The sequence below is a fragment of the Pteronotus mesoamericanus genome, unplaced genomic scaffold (genome assembly GCF_021234165.1).
Source record: "Pteronotus mesoamericanus isolate MK-2021 breed Mesoamerican mustached bat unplaced genomic scaffold, CSHL_Meso_final contig_24, whole genome shotgun sequence".
NCBI classification, from domain to species: domain Eukaryota; kingdom Metazoa; phylum Chordata; class Mammalia; order Chiroptera; family Mormoopidae; genus Pteronotus; species Pteronotus mesoamericanus.
This window is the reverse complement of record NW_026555100.1, coordinates 12454560-12482420: the sequence shown is the minus strand read 5'-3', so window position 1 is coordinate 12482420 and position 27861 is coordinate 12454560.

The window sequence follows — 27861 nt, the reverse complement described above, 5'->3', positions numbered from 1 at the left end:
ATACCCAATTTGACATTCCTGATTTTTTAAAATGTATGTGGCACCATTCTACAAGCTAAAAAAAAGTTTACTAGATCAGAAAGTATAAAAATATTTAAGACTTTTGAGTTATGTTACAAAAGTGATTTCCATAATGATTGTATCAATTGAATCAACAATTTGTTTCACTATAGTTTTGCCAGTATTAACATTTTAAAATAATCACTGTCAAGTAAATTATACTTTACTTTATTCCCTTATTAACTATAACTTTTCTACATTTAGACAATTTTGTATTCCTTGATTTGTGGATGTTCTGTTTGCAACATTCTTTTTTTAATCCTCATGCACTTTTTTTGGTTTTGATATTTTAGTGTTACTCTCATGTAGAGGGCTAGATTATCTTCATATGAAAAGGTACAAAATTAAAAAAAAGAACTGCATACCCAAAAATGTACTCCAAAAAGTCTAGGGATTTAGAAAGGCTAATATCTCTCATAAATGAATCAGTTGTGTTTACCAAAGAGTAGAATTATTTAACTTCAAAGCAAATAAAAATTGGCACCATTCAGTAAACTAAAGAATATCTGTTACAAATAAAATGAAAAGTCTCAAATATATTGAATAATCGGAATGGGTGAGGAGAACAGTAAGTTAACTCATAATAATTTTGCAGTATTTGACAATTTGATCATTTAACTTAACAAAATTGTGAATCCATTATCAAGTCAGACATCCAGAAACCACTGAGTTATTTTCTCTTCCTTCAAGAAGTTCAGAATAAGTTCTGAGGAAAAATAGCCACAGACAAATTATCTTGTGCAGCTATTAGTTTGTATACAAAAATGATAGCAGAAACAAGGGGGAATATGTAATTTTGAAGAGGAGATTGTAGGTATAACCAAAATAATTTGTAGGTATAACCAAATATAAGAAAAAATTTTAAATGGCCTTTTCTAGATGAAATATTGAAAGAAAAATCACCACAATTGCTATTTGTTATTAAAGAAACCCATTGCAATTTTTAATTAATTAAAGTGCATGAAGTATTTACTTCTTATCTCTTAGGGCTTTAGGAAAAATTGGAGAAAAATTAGATTTTCTTATACCAATATCTTGAGAAAATAACCTACCTCAAAATGAATGGTGAATAAATCTAATAAATAATGAATTGACTACTTAAACAAATGAATCTACAGAAGAATTCTAACAAAAATTCTATGAAATATATTTAATAATATATGTTAAATAGAATTTTCCTTGTTATTTTCAGTATGTTTATTTGTATATTTAGGAATTCATGGAGAGGATATGCATTGTGACATGGAGTCTGTCAACTTAAAAGAATTATAAAAATTCTACTAAGAGATCTGATAAGAGATGTCTACCAAGACATCTATAAATTGCTCAAGGAAGCACTTCATTCATATCACTGCTATGGTGCCCAAGGTTCTATATTATAATAACCTGTGAATGTACCACTTTCTTCCACTATACTGTAAACTTCTTGAGGGCAGGATCTAAGTCTTAATCTTACACCCCCATACTTACCTGGTGATAAGCTCTCAAGCAGATCTGTGGATGGCCGGAACGCAGGTAGACAAGAAAAATGAATTATAGAGCATGAGTAGAACAGATTAGATATGTGCAAAAATGCAGTTCTTTTAAATTTTCTGCTATAACGTATTCACTTTTTCAAGCCCTTAATGGGCTTTAGCACTTCATCATGTCTCTGTTGCTCTTCCTCTGTGATTTCATTATATCAATTGCATCAGCAATTTTTGCTTAATAGACACCTCCAGCTAGGGCTAGCTGGGTTACTTACTGCAGGGCTCCTTTGCATGCCTTCCTTTCCACTTTCAGTGCCCTACTGCTCCATATCCATATGTCTGATTGTGACATTTATTTATTTTCTTTTATTTTTTTTTATTGGAGTATCAGACATTTTATAGATAGAATAAACTTAAGAGACCATATAGTATAACATCCCATTATATGAAGGAAAAACTAAAACTCAGAAACATCAGAACTAAATTAAAATTGTATCCCCAAAATAATACATATTGAAAATAAACAATCCTTTGTTAATGTCTACCTACTTATTGATATTAGTGTGGTAATCTTATATCTGTGATGTCAATTATATACTTTTTTTTAGTGAAGCTATATGTTTATTTTATTTCCTATAAGCACAAGTAATATATAAATTTAAGATTTTGCTCTATCAGTATTCTGCTTGGATAATTTAAATGTCTAATTTTTTGATCCATAGCCATTGATTCATTTCAGAAGCTTTTATCTGCAGTCTCCCTTAGTGACAGTCATTGTTCTCCACCCTGATTGTGCCATTTCTTTTCTTAAAAGTCTTCAACAGCTTCCCATTCAGAGTAAAAGCCTGAAACTTACCATGCCCTGCACTAACCTTTTATACCCTTGTTCTCTCTTTTATCCCCACCCATCCCTTCTGGCACTGCCCATCTTACTTGGCTCAAGCCCTGTCTTATTATTCACAGAATGTGATCCAACATCAGAACCATCACCCTTGTTCTTGCCTGAAATCCTCTTCTCCAGATAACGATATGGCTTTTTGCTCACTTGCCTTTAGGGCTCTGCTCAAAAATAATTTAATTAAGGATTACCTGATTACAAAGCAGGAGCCCGCTGTCTCACTGGCTTACTACTATAGCCACTATACCTTGTTTTATTTTTCTACATAGTACTTAGCATTTCTCATCTTTTGGTACACTCTGTTTTTTCTTCTTTGTTTGGTCCTTCCTCTGGAATACAAGCTCAGTGAAAGCAAGGATTTTATTTTGTTACCTGTACTGTCATCACCATCTAAAATAGTACCTGTGATACAGTAGGCACAGAAAAAAAATTGAACTAATAAGTAAAAAAGCGTATCTCCTATACTGAGAATCATTCACAAATTTCAGTATAACTTTGTTTGAATGCCTTCTCTTACCCCAGTACACATGTCTTTCCAAAAATACTCCTTGTCATTCTAGCTGCTGTAATAAAAACACCAGGAACTGTGTGGCTTAATTAACAAACATTTATTTCTCACAGTCTGGATCTTCAGGGTCCAAGGTCAAGGTGCCAGCAGATTCGGTGTTTGGTGAGGACCTGCTTCATGGTTCATAGACAGCCATCTTCTCACATGGCAGAGGGCAAGAGAATTCTCTGGTATCTCTCTCATAAGGGCACTAATCCCACGGATGAGGGCTCATGATCCAATCACCTCCCAAAGGTTCCACCTCCAAATACCATTACATTAGGGGTTAGGATTTCAACATAAAATCTAGGAGTACACAAATATTCGGTCTATAACATATATCCTTCCATCTCAAAAGCTTAAAACTCATTTCTGCTTCATCAGCATTGACAGAGATAGGAGTAAGTACACCTGTGAAAAAATAGCATCAACAGCTTCACAACTATCACTGCCAATAATAGCTAACACTTGCATGCAGGCATATCAAGCATTGTTTTAACTGGTCTACACATATCAACTCATTTATTCCTCATAAAAATGTTAATTAGGCACTCTTATAGCCCTAAGTTACAGATGAAGAAACAGACACACAATATAGGGTACATCTTTTATGGTCACAAAATTGTTAAGTGGTGGAGAAGGGTCTTGTGAGTACATCTGGTGCACCTAGCATTCTGCCTCAGTGTAGAGTTCTTAAAATTTAGTCCATTGGGATTTGCAATCTTTGTTTTCAGCTATGAGATTATTTCTTCAATAAGAAAGCATACACTGACATCTGAGGGGCAAATGATGGGAAATCTAGCTGGTCACAAGAAAAATAGTTTATTGATCTTATCACTATGTGATGGAAGGAAGAATGAATCAAAAATTGTTGCACAAATCATCTTTAATTAAAGTCAAGTCCTCTGACTGAATATTGGCCTTGTTTGGACTTGAAGTGTATCAAAGCAATTTTAGGTTCACTACAAAATTGAGAGGAAGGTACAAAGATTTCTCACATACGTCTTATCCCCACTAGAGTCGATTTGGAAATTCTCTAAAATTAAAATTGTTTTCACCTAATTTTATTTGGAATTCATGAAAATGTGAGCTATCTTTACCTAAACCAATTTAAAACATAATAAAAAACAAACAGAAGTTAGTGTTTTTGTCTTTCAAGAATACAGTAATGAATCATTATTATATATATTTCAGATTAAATCTGAGAATGGAAGTTAATTTGAGATATTCTCATTTAGTATCTGGATAAGTAAAAAGTGTCAAATATTCTTTCATCTAATATATAGAAATGATCAAAAGTTATTAACCTATAACAGGCTTTTTCTATTAATACAGGAAAAATTGGCTTGGTACATCATCAATTACAGAAATGTGTCTGTCAAAACTATAGTGCTTGTAGAATTCCGTGTGGTGACATAATGCCCCAAATGACAATTATGGCTTCTGAGTTTAAGGGACTATACATTGTCTTCACAATGTCTCCCTAATATTGTAGCAATAGCCTAAAAATCTTAAGTACTTAACAACAAATGAAATCTTTATTTAATTGAAGAAATGTTAAGTTTCCCTTTATCTTTCAAAATGAAACAGCATAGCCAATGAAAGATGACTTTATACTATATAGTGTTTATGAAAAAATATATAGTAGAATATAAAAATCATACACACGCTATACACAAATTCGTAATAATAACCTTCTAAAGAAAATGATTCAAGAAAATTAAAGATTTTAGTGAAAGTAAAGAGGAACTTATCTTGTAATATCTGATTTTCTAAGTAAAAATTCATATTTAAAACATATTAAACAAAAATTTAATATTTATTTGGGAAGGCATATTCGGTTACCATATTGCCTTTGTATTGCTCTTTATTTTCTTGTACAATTTTAAAAATATAATTGTAAAAATCTAAGAGTATCATATACTCAATTGAAAAAGGCAAATCAAAACCACAATGAGATACTCCCTCATATCAATCAGAGTGATTGCTATCAAAAAGTTATGTGTTGGTGAGGACGTGGAGAAAAGTGAACCTTTCTGTACTGTTGGTGGGATTGCAAACTGGTGCAGCCACTATGGAAAAAGAATGGAGATTCCTCAAAAAACTAAAACTAGATCTATAATACAACCCTGGGTTTTACCAAAGAAAAAAACACTAATTCAAAAAGATATATGTACCCTTATGTTCATTGCAACATTTTTTTAGAATAGCCAAGATATGGAAGCAGCCTAGGTGTTCACTGATAGATGAATACACACACACACACACACACACACACACACACACACGTGAACACAGCAATAAAAAGGAATGAAATAATAATACACAGAAATAAAAAGGAATGAAATCTTGCCATTTACCATACTTGGATGGTCTGGGAAGCTCTTATGCTAGGTGAAATATGTCAGACAGAAAAAGATAAATACTGTGTAGTTTTACTTACGTAATTTTTAAAAAATGAACAAATAAACAAAACAAAACAGAAACAAACTCATAAAAAGACAGACCAAAGGAAGAGTAGCCAGAGACCAAAGGGAGAGTAGCCAGAGAGGAGAGGGATGGTTTAAAAAGTAAAGGGGAATACCTTCAATAATATGATAATATGGTGACAAATGATTACTAGACTAATTTTAGACTTGTTTTGGTGATCACTTCCTAAGATATACAAGTGTTGAATCACTATAGTGTACTCCTGAAACTAAGACAATGTTGTAAACCATCTATACATAAATGAAAAAAACATAAAGAAAAGGCAAATACTTCAAAAATTTATCAAAAAGAAAGAAGAAAAATTACCAAATATTTTTTAATATTTAGTATTTAATATTTTAGGCAGTTATTTGTGCATATAGACAAATGGGTCAACTATATACATGGATAAATTATACCTGATTTAATTGTGTCAAGAGAGAGATCAGCCGATAGGTAGATTTATAAAATTGTGTCATTTTGTATATAATTTAAAAATTGTTTTTAAATCAAAGTTCTTAATTCCTCAAAGAAAAGAAATAGAAAAGGAACTTCCTAAATTTAAGACATATGTTTCTTTTTTTTTCCTCCCCCTCATTCCCTTCACCCCTGCACAACCCATCACACCAGCACCCACACCCCCTACTCCACATCCAAAGGCCGCACATACAAGCTCTCTGGCTTCTCCATTTCCTATACTATTCCTAACCTTCCCCTGTCTATTTTGTACCTGCTATTTGTGTTTCTTATTCCCCTATCCTCCCCCTCCACCTCCCCTCTGATCTTCATTTCTGTGATTCTCTTCCTGTTCTAGTTGTTTGCTCAGTTTGTTTTTGTTTTTTTAGGTTCAGTTTTGGGTAATTGTGAGTTTGTTATTGTTTTATTGTTCGTAGTTTCTGATCATCTTCTTAGATAAGTCCCTTTAACATTTCATATAATATGGGCTTGGTGATGATGAACTCCTTTACCTTTCTTTACCTTACCTGGGAAGCACTTTATCTGCCCTTCCATTCTAAATGATAGCTTTGCTGGACAGAGTAATCTTGGATGTATGTCCTTGTCTTTCATGACTTTGAATACTTCTTTCCAGCCCCTTCTTGCCTGCAAGGTTTCTTTTGAGAAATAGTCTCATGGAAACTCCTTTGTAGGTAACTGACTCCTTTTCTCTTGCTGCTTTTAAGATTCTCTCCTGATCTTTATCTTAGGTAATTTAATTATGATGTGCCTTGGTGTGTCCTTCCTTGGGTCCAACTTCTTTGGGACTGTCTGAGCTTCCTGGATCTCCTGGAAGTCTATTCCTTTGACCAGATTGGGAAATTTTTCTTCATTATTTTTTTCAAATAAGTTTTCAATTTCTTGCTCTTCTCTTTTCCTTCTGGCACCCCTGCGATTCGAATGTTAGAATGTTTAGAGTTGTCCCAGAGGTTCCTAAGCCTCTCCTCATTTTTTTTTTGAGTTCTTGTTTCTTTATTCTGTTCTGATTGAATGTTTCTCTCTTCCTTCTGCTCGCAATTGTTGATTTGAGTCCCAGTTTCCTTCCCTTTACTGTTGATTCCCTGTAAATTTTTATTTCATTTTGCATAGCCTTCACTTTTTCCTCCAATTTGCAACCATACTCAACAAATTCAGTGAGCATCATGATTACCAGGGTTTTGAACTGTGCATCTGATTGGTTGGCTATTTGTTCATTACTTAGTTCTATAGTTTTGAAGCTTTGATCTATTCTTTCATTAGAGCCGTATCTCTTTGTCTTAGTGTGCCTGTTATGTTGGAAGGGGCAGAGCCTTTGTTATTCACCAGGGTGAGGCAACCCAGGTTGCTGTGTTGTGATACTGCATGTAGGGGAGGGGTCCAAGAGGGAACGATGTTGCCTTCTCAGTTCCTGGCTGGCCTCCTGTCTCTTCCCCCACTACTCACAAGCAAATTGGGCCCCTGCAGTGCTGATTCCTAGGTGGGTGGGCTTGTGTATGCTACAGGACCCTGTGGGTCTCTCCAACGAACTCTCCTGCAAGGCTGGGAACCTCCACCACTACCGCAATCCCCACAGATTTTCACAGCCCAGAGGTTTTGAGGCTTTCCTCTCCCATGCTGGAACCCTGATTGTGTGGTCCAGCTAGCTCCCTAGCTGTCTCTCATGGTTCATCCACATGCAAATGTGGGACCACCCGGTCTGCCAGCCTGGTCCTCCAGCTGCCACCTTGCTGCATGTCCTTTCCACCCTGGCCTACCATCTTTGCCCCTCCCACCAATCTGGATGAATGTTCCCTCTTTAGCTCCTTGATCATCAGACTTCCATACAGTTTGATTTTCTGGCTGTCTGGTAATTTTTTATTTTTAAATTTGTTGTTGTCCTTTTGGTTGTGTGAGGAGGCAAAGTGTATCTTGTTTCCATGTATCAATCACAGTGAATAATGCCTGGGCTCTGGCAGGGGGAGGGCAGAGTGGACTAATTAGAGTCTTGTGAGGAGAGTCTGGGGTTGGTAGCTCTGGGGAGAGAGCTGGGAAGGTCAGTCACCAGGATCCCTGTACTCAGCCCACAATGCAGAAGCCATCTTTTTCAGGCAGAGTACTCACCTCCATGTCAAATTTAAGATATATGTTTCTTTACAACAGTGATATTAGTTCCTAAAATACTCTAAAATTTAAGAAATAAAGAGGACAATAAAATACATTAATAAGGGTGTCATTATACTTAATGTTTCAATTCTAGACAGTATCAAATGTAATAAAACATGAAAAAATGAAACACTTATGTTCTGCATTCATTCTTTGACCTTCTGGTTATTAAATGTAAAATTTTAGCTCCACACACATTTTTCTCAGATATGTTTAGCCATTACAATATACCAATGTGTAAAAGCATTTTATAACATTGTGAAAAATTTTTATGTCATCCTGATTTTTCTCCTCTATTAGAATTTTTATTTTATTTTTATTTATTTTTGAAGAATAAAGAGCACTTTCTATGGCCATTATAGTCAATAAATTAAATAAAGTATACCTCAATGTTGCTTTTAAAAATTATATTCCTTGAAATATATTTCTGTTTGGGTTTCAGATAAGGCCCTTCCTTTATTTAGTGAAAATGATGATGATGTTGATTTTACTCATGATGTTGGATATTCTACATATGGGATTTTACTGATGATGTTGGATTCTCTACATATGGGATAACAATTTTCTTTATATTATTTTGTGTGGTATGAATTTCTTACAGTTTACCATTGAACAAAACAGGTTGTTCACAATAAATTTTTTCAATAAAGACTGTGGGTGCTTGGTATCTGCCAGTTTTGTATCTGCAGATTTCACTCACAGATTCAACCAATCTAGGATTTAAAAGATATTTTCGCATTCACAATCACAGTTTTCCAACTTCAGATTTCCAACTGCAGATAAAAAAATACTGTTTTTACTAGAGGTTTGTTGAATCTGCAGATCTGAAGGGCCTCCTGTAGAGTAAAAAACTATAGGCAAATTTGGGAATGAGCAAGATGGCAGAGGCCGGTGCCCCTAACCTCAGTCTTGTTCAAGGGTCAACTGTAGTTGAAATAATTGACAAACAGGCAAATCCTCTAAAGTCAATGGAGTGCCTTAATATAAAAGAGCATCCCTCAGATCCATTCCGGAAAATAAAAGCAAACAACTTCTGGTCGTCCTTGAAAACTGGATTTGGGGAAAGGCCATTAGCCAGGTCAATATCTCCACAGCAAGCCCCAGGAGCTATGCTGTTGTGAAGATATGCCTTTGCAGTGATAAGCTTCAGATGAGTGACCACCTGATGAATTTTGTGTGGTCCACATCATTCTGAAGATTCAACTGACTTCTGCATCTGTCAAACTGGTAAGTTAAATGGGGGTGTTTTATGGATCACCCCACTTGCTATTTTCTCAAATTGATTACTCTTTGCAGTTCCTGGAGGGCAGAGTAGTGCTTCTGCGTTACAAACTTGACAGGGATGGGAATTCCAGGGGCTTCCAATTAGCCCTTCTTACCATAATGGTCCTCACATGTGAGAGAGCCAGTGTAGTTGCTGAGCGTCTCTATGTCAATTATACTTTCCTGAGCTCAGGATATACCAACTTGGTGGCTTGTATGCCAGCTGGGTCCACTTAGCATGTAGTTCAAGTAAGTGGGATTTGACTATGTACAGCATAAGCCTTATGTTTACTGATGAGTCATGGTAGCATTTGGGTTCCCAGACAGGAAAGTTCTGCACTTTCCCCTTCCTCAGTGCTCATTCTATTTTTAATTTTTAAATTTTTATTCTTATTGTATTTTTTCCATTACCATTTCGTCCCCTTATACCTCTCTCCCCCTTGCAATCACCACACTGTTGTTCATGTCCATGAGTCCTTTTACCTTTTTGCTTAATCCTTACACCACCTAATCTCACCCCCCTTAGCTATCATCCTGATCTCCTTCTATGAGTCTGTTTCTATTTTGTTTGTTAGGTCAGTTTGTTCATTAGATTTCACCTATGAGTGAAATTTTATGGCATTTTTCTTTCTCTGACTGGCTTATTTCACTTAGCGTAATGTTCTTCAGGTTCATCCATACTATAGCAAAGGGTAAATTTTTCTTCTTTTTTAAAGGCCAAGTAATATTCCATTGTGTAAATGTCCCGTAGTTGTCTCATCCACTCATCTACTGAATAAGCACACCTATGTTCAGTATTATTTACATTTACCAAGATATAGAAGCAGCCCAAGGATCCATCAGTACTTAGTATTCTCGAAAATGGTTACAGATTTCTTTGGAGAACTCTTTGGAGGAAGATTTATGATGTGTGCTTGTGAAAATTACAGAATCTTTCCTTTAAGTGATTCAGCCTCTCCTTCAATCAAGGGATCCTGTGGAAATGAATTAACTCAGTTATGGAAAATAGGTGAAAGGGTAAGCTATCCAATTTCACAAGTCTGGTCAAGGTTTTGCTTTCCAGAACTAGGGTTTTCCTGTCATACAGAAGAGACTCTAGTGGGCTGCACATGTATTTTCTTCCTAGGGATACCATGCTAATTAGCTATTACCCATAAAGCTCTTTGTGAACTGATATGTTCTGATTACCAATGTGTCCCTGTTACTTGTTTACAACAGGTATACTTACCTTGTCTTTTACAATAAGTATTGTATTTGGCTTCCACTACTCTTGATCCCATAATATTCACTGAAATCAAGGAGCCCAACTCTGTGGCAATGTCCACCAGTCTAACCTCATCAAGTGATGGGAAAAACCATTGATATTTTTAACACTGACTAAATGGTATTAAAGTGTTTACAATTTATATCTAAAAAGAACTTTCCATGTGAAACTGTCAAACTGTCCTTCCATTTTCATGCTGAGTCACTTACTCTGGGATTCCTAATATGGTTTATATCCCAGGTAACTAAGTTATATCCTACAGCAAGTTTATAAAGAATTGTTTCATGGGTGGCATTTATTCTGAGCTATCATGCATTTGGAATTATTTTTGTTGGTTTCACTCATGGAAAACACATGATTTAATCACTCAATACATATTACAATTTCTTCAAAATTCTCTACTAATTTAAGATATAGAAGAACAGTGGGAACATTTGCAATAGTGTAAACAATAAAAATTTAAAAGAGGATATAGAGAAACAATTTAACACTAGTTTCTTTTCTATATAGTTGATTGGTTTAATTTTTTAAGCTTGATTTTTTTTTTACAGTTATCAAGTTACATTTTATTGTCAGTTTATCATAGTTATTTTTGTTACTTTTGTAGGTCTTTTCTCACCTGATTTCTTAGACCTTGATTTTTAGGGAAGGTATGATTAGGTTTTCTTAGTTTTTTATTTACTTAAAGTTTTTAAAATAAAGACTCTTTTGTTTTTGGTTCTTTATGGGGATGACTGGCTATTTTTCATGAATTGACTTCTCTGCCCACAAGTCTATTGCTTTATCTCTTGAAACTTTTATATATTTTGTAGTATTCCTCTTAATTCTTAAAGAATTTCTCAATTTTATCCTGAATAATACTTGTTTGGTTTCTTAAGTTCTGATTCAGTGCTTTACTATTTCTAAAATGAATTTAATTAGAAAATTGGACATTTACTTGAATGTCAAGTTTTTGTATATCAGCCCACTCTCTTTTCATTTATTCTGTTTTGCTTTCCTCTTAATTTTTTAATTTAATTTAATTTTTGTTGTTGTGTTGTTGATTCCCTGTCTACTTTCTGATCATCTGGGGAAAATATCCATATCTAGGACAACAGCTATATCTAGAGCAGAGGTCTGCAAACTTACTCTCTAAAAAACCAGATAGCAAATACTTTAGACTTTGCAAGCTATGCAGTATCTGAAACAACTACTCAACTCTGTTGCTGTGCAAAAGCAGTGATAGATAATATGTAAGTAAATGGACATAGCTATGTTCTGATAAAATTTTGTTTACAAAAAAAGATTATTTAGGAAACAATTTTCTATAATTCTGATTCCTGCATATCTTCTGAGAAAAGAACATGGCAAGGGTATTTGCCTAACATCGCTGTAAGATATAGAGTCCAAACACATTTCAGAAGTAGAGTTCCCTCTTCTTTTGGAGGAGATTTGCCCCCTTATCCAGGTAATAAACATAGTGAAACTTTTTCCCTTCTCCTTGGAGAGATTTAACTACATTCCAGAGTAAAATGATAAACTTTGCCTTTGAGACAAAGGTTGGGAAGATTTGCTAGCAGCTTCCTTATATGTTTTGGAGAATGCTGGGCTTAGTGTCCTTTGGCTGTAACACTAATTTATCTGTACAGCATCCACTTAACAAGCACAATGTCATTCCCCATGAAACTGGGTGGAGGTGAGGTAGGCAGAAAGAACCAACATAATGAATGTTTTTAATAATACTTTGTTTAAATCAATGTGGACTTGCTATTACCTTACCAGTTGAATTAATGGATGTTTGACAAGACAACCTTAGGATTTGGTTTATCACCTGACTTGACAATTGTGGGCAATATCTGACCCAGGGGCCATTAGCTTGCTGCCTCCATCTCTAGATGACTGTGGTTTTTAACGATATGACAAGGAGTGCACACTTACCTGAAGTGCGCACTTTAGTTCTAAGTGTCTAATTCTGGGATTTTTTTCCCATACAGTAAACAAATGGGTATACTAGATATAAAAACCTGTATGAGAGCAGCCACTTTATTTAATATTTTACAGTGATTCAGGCTTAATGATTGAGAAGAGAACAAATCAGCATGTCACTGTGATCTTTATCCTTCAAAAACTCAAATTAACCCTTTTATATAGTTGACAGTGATAAAATTGGGCAAAGTCCTTAATTGAGCCTTAAGAGTATCACACAATGGATAATTGCATTTGCTGTATATTTTAATTGGATTAGGTGTTTATGTCATCAAATCAAAGACAGGTAATGTAGATGAGTTGAAATCTCTTCCTTTATCCTTATTTGGCTTTTCTTATTTGCTTCTTTCTTTCCATTTAGCACTATACATATAGAGCTTATGGAAATATCTTTCTATTTCTGGCAAATAGAACTCATATCATTAAAAACTCAGTTAAAATGAAAATATATATCTTGTTATAATGTTTGTGTAAAAGTACACTAAAAGTTGGAATGGATTTTAAATGTACAAAAAAATCCTATTTTGGGACAGTTTAGGAATTTGAGTTTTACTCTGCACCTGGATAGCAAATTGCAGCTAAAATTCTAAACTAAATTTCAAATAAAAACTAAAACCAGAATTTAAAATGCACAAAAATTCATTTGAAAGACAATATATAATTAAAACCATTGATGCAATATAAATAGCTCCTTTAGAAATGAAATGTCACATCAGTGGGTACTTAAGTGGTAACAAAAGGCACCTGAACCTTCAACATGAATTTGCACAAACTAAAAGCATGTTCAAGGTTCCTTGCTGGGAAGAGCTAATGAATTTTGATGGATTCAACTAACAGAATAAGAAATGTTAATTATAAACATTTTCCCCTTTTTTCAGGAGAACTAATACATGACTTAACCAAATCCAAGAGTGTAGATATAGCCTTCACAAAATCCAGTCCATATATCTGTAAATATTTTTTTCCATGGAAAGTAAAGGAACACTACTTCAAAGTTTAGATTTAGCAGTGACATTGGGAAGGCTTGTAGTTTCAATGAAGAGTTCACCAACTATACTTAAAGATACCCTTCTGATTTTAATAGAAGCCTGGAAGAGTTGCTAGATTAGGTATTTCTTTCCTTGTTAGATTGTAAACCAGAGTAGAGGTATGCAAACTTACTCTATAAAAACATATGTTGATATGTTCCAGCCCATACATATATACAATAAGAACAGCACTCATTTATGATCAAAACACTCAGCAAAATGGGAATAAATGGAGCATTCCTCAACGTAATAAAGGCCATATATGAAAAACCTACAGCCAATATCATACTCAATGGGCAAAAACTGAAAGCTTTCCCACTAAGATTGGGAACACGACAAGGATGTCCGCTTTCACCGCTTCTTTTCAACATCGTATTGGAAGTCCTAGCCTTAGCGGTCAGACAAGAGAAAAAGATAAAAGGCATCCAAATAGGAAAGGAGGAAGTAAAGCTATCATTGTTTGCAGATGACATGGTAGTGTACATAGAGAACCCTGTAGACTCTACCAAAAAACTCCTCAACCTAATAAGTGAATTTGGCAAAACAGCAGGATACAAAGTCAACATTCAGAAATCAAAGGCGTTTTTGTACACCAGCAATGCAATAGAAGAAGAAGAAATCAGAAAAAAATACCATTCGATATAGCAAGAAGAAAAATAAAGTACCTAGGAATAAATTTAACCAAAGAGGTAAAAGACCTATACGCAGAAAACTATACAACATTGAAGAAAGAAATTAGGGAAGACACAAATAAATGGAAGCATATACCATGCTCATGGATTGGAAGAATTAATATCATCAAAATGTCCATACTACCCAAAGCAATTTATAGATTCAACGCAATCCCTATTAAGATACCAATGACATATTTCACAGAAATAGAACAGACATTTCAGAAATTTATATGGAACCATAAATGACCCCGAATAGCCTCAGCAATTTTGAGAAAGAAAAACAAAGTAGGAGGGATCACAATACCGGACATCAAACTCTACTACAAAGCCACTATACTCAAAACAATCTGGTACTGGCAAAAGAACAGACCCATACACCAGTGGAACAGAATAGAAAGCCTAGAAATAAGCCCAGGTCTCTATGGACATCTAATATTTGACAAAGGGGGCAGAAGCATAAAATGGAGCAATAATAGCCTCTTCAACAAATGGTGTTGGGAGAGCTGGACGGCTACATGCAAAAAATTGAAATTGGATCATCAGCTGACACCAGACACAAAAATAAACTCAAGATGGATAAAACACTTAAATATAAGTCGCAACACCATCAAAGTCCTCGAGGAGAACATTGGCAGGAAACTCTCAGATATCCCACGCAGCAATTTTTTCACTGATATGTCTCCTAAAGCAAGGGACATAAAGGAAAGAATAAACAAGTGGGACCTCATCAAAATAAGAAGCTTCTGCACGGTGAAAGAAAACATCAGCAAAATGAAAAGGGAGCCAACCGTATGGGAAAATATATTCGCTAATGATACATCAGATAGAGATTTGATCTGCAAGATATATAAAGGACTCACTCAACTCCACTCCAAGAAGACAAACAACCCAATCAAAAAATGGGCAAAGGACCTGGGCAGACACTTTTCCAAGGAGGAGATACAGAGGGCCCAGCGGCATTTGAAAGGATGCTCAGCATCACTAGCCATCAGAGAAATGCAGATCAAAACCACCATGAGGTACCACCTCACACCGGTCAGAATGGTCATCATAAACAGATCAACAAACAAGGCGAGGCTGTGGAGAAAAGGGAACCCTAGTCCACTGTTGGTGGGAATGCAGACTGGTGCAGCCACTGTGGAAAGCAGTGTGGAATTTCCTCAAAAAGCTGAAAATGGAACTGCCTTTTGATCCAGTGATTCCCCTGCTGGGTCTATACCCTAAGAATACCAAAATGCCAATATAAAAGAACCTATGCTCCCCAATGTTCATAGTAGCACAATTTACAATAGCCAAGTGTTGAAAGCAACCTAAATGCACATCAGTAGATGATTGGATCAAAAAGTTATGGTACATATATACAATGGAATACTACGCAGCAGAAAGAAAAAAAGAACTACTAAACTTCGCGACAGCATGGATGGAACTGGAGAGCATTATGCTAAGCGAAATAAGCCAGGGGGCGAAAGACAAATACCATATGATCTCACCTATAAGTTGAACCTAACCAACAATACAAAGATGCAAGGAAAATAAGACCAGCAACACTGAAAGGAAAAGAAATCAACAGAGACAAGAGGGAAGGAGGGAGCGGGGGTGGGGAGAGGGAGGGAAAGGCGAAAGTCAAGAAACATATAGCAAGGACTCATGGACAAGACCAGGGGGAAGAGCTGAGGGAGGGAAGGAGAGAGGGGGCAGGGGAAAGAGGTGGGGGGTAGGCAGAGACAAATGTATTTGAAAAAATAAATTTAAAAAAAGACATATATACAATAAGATATGCATGAACTAGAACATGTGTACTCTGTATTGGATGTTTGACTGGTTAATTAGGATGTATGTTGTATGTGCTTGTTTCTTCCCATACTTAGGATAAATGCTGGGTGTAATTCTAATACTGCATGTCTCTTGTAAAGGAACACACTTTTTACATATACATCTGGATATGTATACAGATGTATACAGATTTATAGACACATGTATAAAGAGTTCTATAAAAATTATCTGTGCCTTAAGAAACTCAGGTTTACATATATGTCTAAATATGTATGTATACTCATACAACTATATTAATTTAAATAAATGCACCCATATACACATAGTATTAAAATTTATATATATATATAATTTCAGTGAACTTTTATGTATTCTATGTAATTTATAGAAAAATGATTTGTTCTTAGGAAGTGATTTGGTCAAATTATACCAGTTGCTACTTGGAACTGTTTGAATGTGATACCATTGCTTCCAGTGCATCATACTTTACAGTTATGTATTATCTGTATCAGAAAGTCCTGATATACTTACTTAAGGAACCAGGTAGTTCTGGACTTTATCAATTTTGTTCACATTTTGCTCTGAGTGAATACATCCTCGTTAGTTTATTCTCTCATAATAACTTCAGGACTATATTCTGGGCTGGCTAAACCCCCATCAGTTTTGCTCTTTCCAATAATCTTATTTCATTGGTATCACTATCAGAGTCCTATTACTTCTAAAAAATCTAACTTGTCATTAACTTGTGAACAAAGTGAAGGCACATATAATTTTTCTGTGCATCTCAACTGTGGAGATACTCAATAATTTAATTTATAAAACCTACCAAGCAATGTTTAAAAACATGAATTTTGAGTCTAATGACACTTTGGCTTTATTTTATTTTTTGTATTTTTATCTTCATTCTACCACAATTGATTACTTTCTTTTCCAAAAAAAAAAAGCTGGCTTATTCTTGCTGGAATAGGATGTCTAGATTAACTTCATAACTACATAAATTAAGTGTAGAGGAATTATTATCAAGTTGTTTGGGACTATTTTGATCAAACTATTAATATTTTTATTTTCTTTATTTTATGGTGAGTGCTAAAAAATTGGTAACTTTTTTATGTTCATACACTTACTTTTGTAATCTCATCACTGTTGGCCATTTTCCTTCCCTTATTTCTTATTTTAAGTTTGATTTATTGGCAAACAAATTATGCTCCAACCTATTTTTATTATAGTCTTTGAAATCAACTCACAGCTAGTATAGCAATCTTTATATTGTTGCCATTATCTAAGTAATAAAAACGCATACTTTCATTACAATAACTACATGACATCTCATATTCTCATCATGAATAAGGAGTTATCACTCTGCTGAGGCAGCCATATTCTTTTATTGAAATGCCTAAAAATTGTTAGCTTGTAGCTCTCTCCTTTTTCAGAAGGAAATTTTTCTCAGCATTCTTTCAAATAATTTAGCAGCTTCAACAAATAGTTAAAAAAAAAACCACTTAACTATACATAGCCATAATAATTTCAAAAAGGAAAGTGGGTTTCCTCTATAAACCAGTAATCCATGATTAAGGTGACCATGAATCCAAATTTCCAGAACAGTGCCAATTTATATCTGTTGTCTAAACATTCAGCCTGGTTAAAGCTTTGTCTTGGGTTTATTTTTTAATAGTACAGATTTAATGGTAGTTCCATTAACTTAAGGCATGATGAGGTTGACCTCCATTTGTACTTTTAGCTTCTGCTATATTCTTGTTTAATAGCCTTTGAAATGCACGGGCAGTAAACAGATTTCTGATGTTAAATGTTGAGAAATATGAAAGATGGCCAGCAATAACCTGATGCTTTCAAGAAGCAGCACTCCTAACACTTCTTTTCAAGGACAGCAAGAAGGGTCTTGCTAATTAAATGAAATGTGCTGGGACTCTGGGACATCAATGGCTGGGACAACTAACTTTCGCTTCCAGTGATGATGAATATATGATGATGCTGTCCCTGTTGACTACTCAGGGTCCTACCCAGTGAGCTGGTATGATATGTTTTGTGACCTGGAGAATGCATTGTCTTGTCCTTTAGGCTTCTAGTAGGTGAGATCAGCAGGAAAGTGGGAGCTTTAGGTTAGGCCCAGTTCAGAGAATTTGGCATGGAAAATAGATACTTGGCCTTGTGGTGCTGAGCTACAAAGAGCAGCATTTAAGGGAGATTTTGTTATAGTTTAATGCTTTTTTCATTTAACAATAAGTGTCTGTATCACTGAGTTAATTATTGAAAGTACATCTTTAATTAAAAATTAGAAACTGAATTAAGTTTCTCAGTTTAGATAAACACATAATTTGAACAAAATGTTTGTTGATGTTTATCATCTACCATGGGGACAATAATGATTTCACTAATGCATGAAAAGTAGAAGACATAAATCTGCAGAAGAGACCTCTGTGTCTATTTCACAGTAAGAAACGTTGTTAAAGAAGCCTGAAATAGATTACTCTTAATACTTGTAGCTGCTCAAGATAAGTGTATGTTTCATTCCAAGAAGCTTGACCCTTTTATGCCTTAAAAACTCATTTAAATTATTCTTTCTCGTTTGATTCCAAGATTATTTTTTATACATGTGCAAGAAGTGATGTGGTAGCTCATCAAAAGACGTGTATCAGTGTCATCAGAGACTTAAAAAATTATTTACTTCTAATGAATGTTGGCTTTTTAAAAATTCAACTTAAAATATCAAAATACTTTTTTTTGTAAATTCTTCCATCAAACTTGAAACATCTTACATTATTGCCATTACTGCAATAAATTCAGGTAAAAAGTCTAACATTAAAAATAAAATTATTTGTCTATGTGGTGATAATGCAAATATAAATTTTGATGGAACATTGTGTTGGTTTAAAAATAATTTTCTTAGGAAATTAAAATACTTAGGACACAGAAATGTGCTTGGATTCAGTTGAATTTCACATATAATTTAAAATTGATTATAATCAAGTCATAAATTTTACCACTCCAAGTAGATATTTAAGTTGTCATAAAATATAAAGGTTTTTATAAGCACATAGAGTAACTGGACTACAAGATAATTGTGGCGAAACTGAAGTTAAATAGAAAAAAATGCTTCTGCATGACAGCAAACACTTTCTTTCACTGCGTCCTATTACTATTGTATTTTAGAAATGTTTGAACCTTTGAAAAACTCTTGTGAATCAAACTAAATGGTTTACAATCCTATTGAACTTTTTGTAAATGGGTTCTTTAGATTTCTGTTTTAATTTTTTTAGTCAATCTTTGGAAATATTTAAACAATTTTTTTCAATGAATGGAGAGCCAAATGCTTCAGCTTTTCAAGCTTTTTACAAATAACACTTTAAAAAATGCTTGCAGCAAAGAAGATACTGACATTTATCTCTATAAAAGCAGGAATGCAATTAAGGAGCAAATGATGCACATGTAATAATTTTAAAATTCTATACTTGTTTTTGGAATATTTCAACCTATGAAAAATTTTTGATGGAGCTCCAGTTTTTAACTGTATAAATTTACATCACATAGCAGAATGGAAATAAATTTCAAAAGTATACAGTTTGCAGTATCTAAATTCAGTTAACTATTTAAAACTTATAGAAAACCTTTGACAAGTTTTAATTCTTGTATATATATGCCAAGTGGCCCTGGACGGGAAGCTCAGTTGGTTAGAGCATCATCCTGATAGGCCAAGGCTGCAGGTTTGATCCCTGGTCAGAGCACACACAAGAATCAACAAATGAATGCATAAATAAGTGGGACAACAAATCAATCAATTTCTCTCTTTTTCTCTTTCTCTCTCCTCCTCCGTTCTCTCTCTCCTCCTTCTTCTCTCTATCAAAATCAATAAAGAAAATTAAGTGTATACCAAAGTAGGTACTGAGAATTGAGGGGAAAAAATGTATCCATGGAAACACTTCATCTATGATATTAAGTATGTATAAATTTTAATAACAAGACATCGAATTTAAAATATCATCAATTTAGCAGAACTTTCTCTGAACTTACCAGATACTTCAGCACTGACTTTTTCCTCAATTGAAAACATTGTGGTTCACAGAGGAAAATCAATTGAGGTTGTAAACACTTTTAGTCTTATTAACGCTAGAATAAAAGTTTGAAGAAGATTGCACACAATTATATGGAAAGATTAAAGTAAGTCTATATTGAAAAATATGTTCTTCAAATTAAAATAAAATCAAACCAATGGCACTGAATTTTAGGGAGATAGGGCTAGAAAACATTACTATGTATGAAAATTATCTTTTATTTTTTTATTTTTAAATTATAGTTGATGTACAATATTATATTAGTTTCAGGTGTACAACTCAGTGATTAGACATTTACATAGATTATGAAGTGATCACCCTGATAAATCTATAGCTGACAATATACATACTTATTACAATATTATTGACTATATTCCCTATGCTATAATTTACATACCCATGATGATTTTGTAGCCACCAATTTGTGCTTCTTAATTCCTTCACTTTTTCCATCCAGCACCCCCAACTCCTCTGCCCTCTGGTAACCATCACCTTTTTTCTCTGAATCTATGCATTTGTTTCTGTTTTGATTTTTCATTTATTTTGTTCTTTAGACTCCATATATAAGTGAAGTCATATGGCATTTTACTTTCTCTGTCTGATTTATTTCACTCAGCACAGTAACCTCTAGGTCCATCCATGTTGTTGCAAATGGCAAGATTTCATACTTTTTTATGGCTGAGTTATGTGGGTGGTATATAGGTGCCACCTCCTCTTTAACCATTCCTCTATTGATAGACACTTGGTTGCTTTCATATCTTGGCTATTGTAAACAATGCTTCAGTGAACATATGAATACATATTCTTTTTTTGAATACCTGTTTTGGGTTTTTTCAGATGAATATCCAGAAGTGGAATTTCTGAATCCTTCTTTATCTCTTGTTTTAGCTTTTGTTTTAAAGTCTTTTTTTTTTCTGGTAGAAGTATTGCTACCTCAGCTTTTTAAAAAATTTTCATTTGCATAATTTTATTCATTCCTTTACTTTTATTCTGTGTGTGTCATTTGATCTAAAGAGAGTCTTTTATAGATAGAATACATAAGGGTCTTGTTTTGTTATTCATTTATCTACCATATCCAATATCTTTTGATTGGAGCATTTGCATTTAAAATAATTGTTGATAGATCTGTATTTATTGCCAATCTATCATTCTTATTTTTGATCTTTTGTTTTCTTCTTAAAGTAAACCCTTTAACATTTCTTGTAATACTGGTTTAATAGTGATGAACACTTTTATCTCTTTTTTGTCTGGGAAGCTCTATATCTGACCTTTACTTCTAAATGAGAGCTTTTCTGGGTAGAGCAATCTTGGTTGTAGGACCTTGCTATTTATCACTTGTTTCATGCCTTCTCTTCTGGCCTGTACATTTCTGTTAAGAAATCAGCTGACAGTCTTATGGGAGCTCTCTTGTAGGTAACAAACTGCTTTTTTCTTGCTGCTTTTAAGATTCTCACTTTGTTTTTAAAATGTACAATTTTAATTGTGTCTTGGTGTTAGCCTCTTGTTTGAAACTCTTTGTGCTTCCTGCCCTTTTGTGTGTTTTTTCTGTGCTAGGTTAGGAAAGTTTTCAGTCACTATTTTTTTCAAATCTGTTTTCAATTTCTTGCTTTCTCTTCTCCTTCCAACATTCCTATGCTGTGAAAGCTGGTACACTTGAAGTTGTCCCAGAGATTCTTTGCACTATCCTCATTTTGGGGGATTGTTTTTAATTTTTGCTGTTCTGATTGGGTATTTTCTGCTACCTTATTTTTCAAATCACTGATTTAACCCTCTGCTTTATCCTATGCTTCCAATGCTTCCTCCAAGTGTATTCTTCATTTCAGTTATTGTATTATTCATTGCTGATTTGTCCTTCCTATGTTTTATATCTCCATTTCTTATATTTCTTATCTTGTTATTGAAATTCTCACTGAATTGATATATTCTTCTGCTAAGTTTATTGAGCATTCTTATAACCAGTGTTTTTTTTTTTCTTAATCATCACCCGAGGATATGTTTTTATTGATTTTAGAGAGAGTGGAAGGGAGAGAGCAAAAGAGAGTGAAACTTTGATATGAAAGAGAAACATGCACACCAAGTGGGGATCACACCTACATAACCTAGGTATATGCCCTGATGGGGAATAAAACTCACAATTTTTTTGGTGTACAGGACTATGCTCCAACCGATTGAGCCACCTTGCAGGGCATAACCAGTATTTTGAACTCTGCAACTGGTAGATTGCTTGTCTCCATTTTGTTTAGTTCTTTCTCCAGAGTTCTGTTCTGTTCTTTCATTTGGGACATGTTTCTCTGTTTCCTCATTTTGGCTGCTTCCCTGTGTCTTTCTCTATGTGTTAGGTAGAGCTACTCCATCTCCCAGTCTCGGTAAAGTGGCCTTATGTAGAGAGTGTCCTGTTGTGCTTAGTGGTGCAACCTCATCAGTCACAAAACTGGACACTTCAGGTGTGGGCTGTTTGCACCCCCCTGTTGTTGAGCCTTGATTGCTGTTGGGACATCAGCAGGAGGGACTGACCCACAGGCCAGTCAGTTAGGAGAACTGGCTTTGAATAGTACAGAGGATGCTGTGTAGGGGTCCATCCCACAGAGCAGGCCTTGCTTCAACAGGGCTCTGGTGCCTGATGAGTCCATCCCTTGAGTGTATTTCTTGTGGAGGGGGTTGGCTGGTGTAGTCTGAAAATGTCCAGTGGGTGCACTTGCCCTGGGGTCTCCGAGGAGGTACAGGCCAAGGTCAGCCACTGCACGTGCCCTGCCCAGGGTCACCTGTCATGAGCTACAGAGAGATCTGCAGATGGCTATTGCTTGTGCTGGGTCAACCTGTGAACCAAGGCTGGCTGTCACTACTGTCTGGCTTGGGGCTGCTCAGCAAGAGATACAGGGCACACCTAGGCCAGAGGCTGCTTGCTTGGATTTTGTGGACCTTTAAGAGATTTTAGGAAAGTCCATAGCATGAGCCAACATGGGCCATTTGTATGGAAAAGCTGCTGGAATCAGCTTGGGTGGGCCAAGTTAGGTTGGGCAGTGACTCAGGGAATTACCAGGGCAGGGTGAATGTTAGCCAGGTTGTGGGAGGCTCAGGGATGGCACCTGCATGTGCTTGCAGGGTAAAGGCCCAGTAAAGAAACAATGGTCTCTGCCAGCACATCTGTCTGGGAAAAAGCTGTCCCTTCAATCCTTGCACTCAAACCAGATAAATCTGTTCTTTCTTGTATGTCCCTGCTCTCATCTGAGCTTCTGCCCCAGCATTGGAGCTCATAGCCAGTGAGTTTCAGTAAGTCTGTGGGCAGGCCCTATCAGAAGAATGCCTGGGATTTTTGTATCTCTCTACCTCACTCTGTGACAATCCCTGATGGCTTTTACAGCCTGAAGTTATGGGAACTTCTATTCCCAGCACTGTAATCCTGGGCTGGGGGGCCTGGTTTGGGGCTGGAGCCCCTGGTTCCTCAGTAAGGACCTCCACAGCTGAGATATCCCTCTAGATTTTTAACAGGCACACATGGACCAGCCCATTTTGTGTTTCTGCCCATCCTGTAAGTCTTCACATGGTTGGCTTCTTTTATATATGCCTAGTTATAGGTCTTCTGTCCAGCAGAACTCAGGTGTTTCTCAGTTTTGGTTGTTCTATAGTTTAGTTGGAATTTTGAAGTAGTCATGGGAGTTTCTGAGTACCGTGTTTACCTACACTGACATCTTGACCAGAAACATTTGAATGTTATTTTTAATATTCAGATATATAATAGTAAGTGCAAGGAGTTTGCTTTAATGTACAAAGATAAAAGAAATGTTAAATACAGTTATTTATAGATCTACCAATAAAATAAAATAAATTTGTCAGCTAATAAATATTTTAAAGTACACAATTTTAATGATTTTAACACTTTTACTCTGAGAAAATGCTCCGTTTAGTTGGTAAATTATATGGTTATTCTCTTTGTTGCATATTATAATAGAAAGCAACTACATTGATATCCTAATTAAAGTCTCTCATGTTACAGATGAGAATAAGAATCTACAGTGAAAAATGAATATATAACAAATTCAATATCTCTTAAACTGTTAAAAGAGTCAGTACAAGACATTTTTCTCTATTCATTAAACTTTGGTATTTTTAATTGTTTTTCTTTTTTTTAATTATACAATATGGGTCAAAGGCAGTTTTTTGTTTTGTTTTGTTTTGTTTTGTTTTTTTCCAATCTAGGTAAGCTAAAATTATTCTCATTCCAGAAAGAAGAGTATAAAGGAAAGATAATTTATAAAATTTTTTCAGTGAAATCAAATTGAATATTAAGTGCCCATCTCATCAGGCTGGCAGAAAAGTAAATCTCAGTCATTATTGAAGCTCCCTCTCTATTTATATTTTTCAGCCTTATCAAAGAATTCTCTTTTATTTATGAAAACATCCCATTGTTCCACCTCATTCCATATGGGTTACTATTGAGGTGATCATGATCCAAATCCTTACAACTTTTGGAAGTTTAAATGGTTTTGTGGCTTTCAAGGAACCCAGAGAATAAGGATATTTTCAATTCTCTCTATGCCTTTAGCTATATTCTAGAACATCTTAAAGGAATGTCATAAATCCCACATCTTGAACATCTCTGTACCTCAAATCCCTCTTGAGACTTTGAGAAAATCCTCTCTCTTTCTCTGTTTTATAACTTGTCAATGGCCCTCACAACACCCTCCTTCCTTCCTAGAGCACCAAGCATCATTTCTTCAACTTGCATATTCATAAAGACAGGGAGAGAGGTTGTCTTCAGTTCTCTGTGGTAGCTTTACAATTTACTTAGAAGAAGGAACACATACAGAGGTAGGCAAAAGTAGGTTAAGTTATCAACTATCATAATCTGAAATACTAATCATAAGTAAGGATATGAAACAATAACACTAATAAAAAAGAAAAATCATACAAATAATATAATAAATTAATACATAAGTAATAAAACAAAAAGAAACTGTGTGTTTCATGTACTCACAACTGTATACATATACTTTCCCACCTCTATATGGTCTGGCAACCTTATTAACTCTATTAGTAGGAGTAGGGGAGAAACAATGGTGTCAATAAATTTTCCTACCACAACTGTATATGGCTTCCTCTACCATTCTCCTCAAGGCTGACATGGTTCTCTTTATCTATTGCTCACTGAGAAGAGTGTATTTTTCCTTCTGATTAGGATCATGTAACAAAATTTAGGTAAGGAGAAAAGTTTAAAGGAGAAATTAAATCATATATGTTATGTTTGAATTTTCAGCTTCTGTATCTATTAACTGTGAGCTTTGATGAAATACTTAAATGATTCTCAGTTCTTCATTTGTACAAAAGTGATAATAATTCCAAAAGTATTTTTTTCTGTGTGTGAGAAACCTGTTGGCATTCAGTATTTTCTGTCTGTTCTATTTTTCCCCATCTACCTCAAAATTGAGATAATTGGTAGTGATAGGTACAGTATAATGGATTAGGACAAAATATATTAGTAATTTATTATTGTATTTGCTTTATTATTATTTTGCTTCAGATATCTCTGGTGTTAACCTTCCCAATTGAAAACAACAACAACAACAAAATGATGAAATCTGGACCTTGCTTATCACAGAGTTAAAACTAAAAGTCCCACTGCCCTAGTTGCTAATCCCCAGATGTTGCTTAAGCCAAGCTTAAGAGATGTGAACCTTATCTTTTAAGTTACAAAAAATGTATTTCATTTTTATAGCAAGCAAGTTTCTTCATACTTATTTCAAAATTTCTCTGAAATAAAATGGGGACATATCTGTACTTTTTCATTCTTCTTAGTAAATCATTAGAGCTGTTTTGGCTATCTTGTTAAATTTATGTGTTTCTTACAATTCACTACACATTTATTTTAAGACTACAAGGTCAAGGCTACCTGTTCACAATGGGCCTCCCCAGATCTATATTTTCAACATGAGGAGTAGAAGAAAACTTTCCCATTATTTTCTTAATTGGGTTCTCTCCAGATTTCCTGATAACTTGTATATCTTTGCATCCATTTCTACAATGAAAACAGTCCTACCTCATTCAATTTTATTTTCCCCAGGTATGCTCACTCCTCCGACATTTAATGGGCTCATTTAGAGTAGTACAACTGTGTAGCCATTCTTTCTGAATCATCTGCACTCATTTAACTAACTCATTGGTGATATTTCAACAACATTGTTACCCAGAAATGCTAAAGTAGTGGGAAAAATAGTCTGATGATGTTTGCACTGTCACCAGAGAGCAGAAAGAACTGACTGTAGATAGTAACCCTCAATGGGGTAACTGAGCTGTGCTGTTTGTGGTGGGTCCTCTGGAATTTATTATTTTCCTAACCATAGATAGGTGATATTTACTCTGGGTCTTAAGTGCTTGTGGTCGCATTTTTATCCTGATAGGAAATCCAACATTGCTAACGATTGGACCTTTGATTATAGCCCTCCCTTCAGAGCACATACACAACAACCCTGTCACAAAAATTTAATTTGATGTAACTTAGAGGGTGATTTATCTTTTTCTGAAAAATATTTCTGTAGCAGATGTGTTTGCTGGAGGCAATCCCACGCAAATGCTGACCTAGCTTGACTCTGGAGATCTCCTTTTGGAACACAATTTTAATAATAGTTTTCCTATTAGCAAATGAACTTTATTAAGGTCCAGTTAGATGCTAGTAAAACTGTAATGTTTTACATCACTCTACTTTTTAATTTTTAATCATTTACTTGAAAGGGTGAAATTACCTATATTGCAATAGGTAAATATTTAATGTATTTGTTATTATAACCATTCTGTTTATATATATAAATCCTGGTGGCTGTATTGATTGTGAAGATATGGAAATAGTTTATGTAATTTTGTCAAATTGTTAAATGTTCTGCATGCCCTCCAGTCTATATACACTGCCCTAAAAACTTCTGTAATTTCTCTCAAAACCCTGGACCTGAGCACACAGGTTTCTTATGATGTTGCCTCACATATATCTACTGCTGCATTTGCTCTTTTTCACCCTTATCCAATTCTTGTGAGTCAACCAAGTCAAAATGGCTTGTAAACACCTGTTCTTATTTATAGCCGTGGTCAGAGTAGCCCCAGATACAAGTAAAAGAGGTGCGTTCCCTGGTGGTTATGGTAGCACCTCAGATAGAAATTCTTAATCCCCTTTTGCAAGCCCCACAGGCTATGGCTATGTACCAATAGACAGCTTTTCTTCATAGTTATCCTCCTATTACCATTAATACAAACTGCATCCTAGAAAGGACTTGCCTTAACAGAGCCAGGGAGGCTGGGAATGAAGCCATAGTCAATAATGAGGAACAAATCAAACATTGGCTGGCTACAGGGGCTTTTACAAAGAAAGCTTGTAAGCAACAGAAGAGGAATGGGTAGCAGACAAAGAATTTGAGTGGTTGGGAGCTGAGGAACACCCAAGTGTGGATACCTCTTTTTACCATAAGAGTTAAATTTTATTGCCATTTAATAGGAGAGTTTATTAAAACCAACTGAATCCCCATACATATTAGACATTACAACATAATTATTAAAAATGAGAGGTCATGCATATATAGTGTTCAATCTCTGTTGCACAAAATTGTAAGCATATATTTAACCATATTAATATTACAATTTCCACTATGCTCTTCATTGTACTAATATCCAAAGATGTTATTTAAAATTTAAGTGAGCAATATTATTTTAACATTGCAGAGGTTGTGGTCAAAAAAACTACAGCATAGGTTGCATGAATTCAAGAGATACATTCATTACTAATATG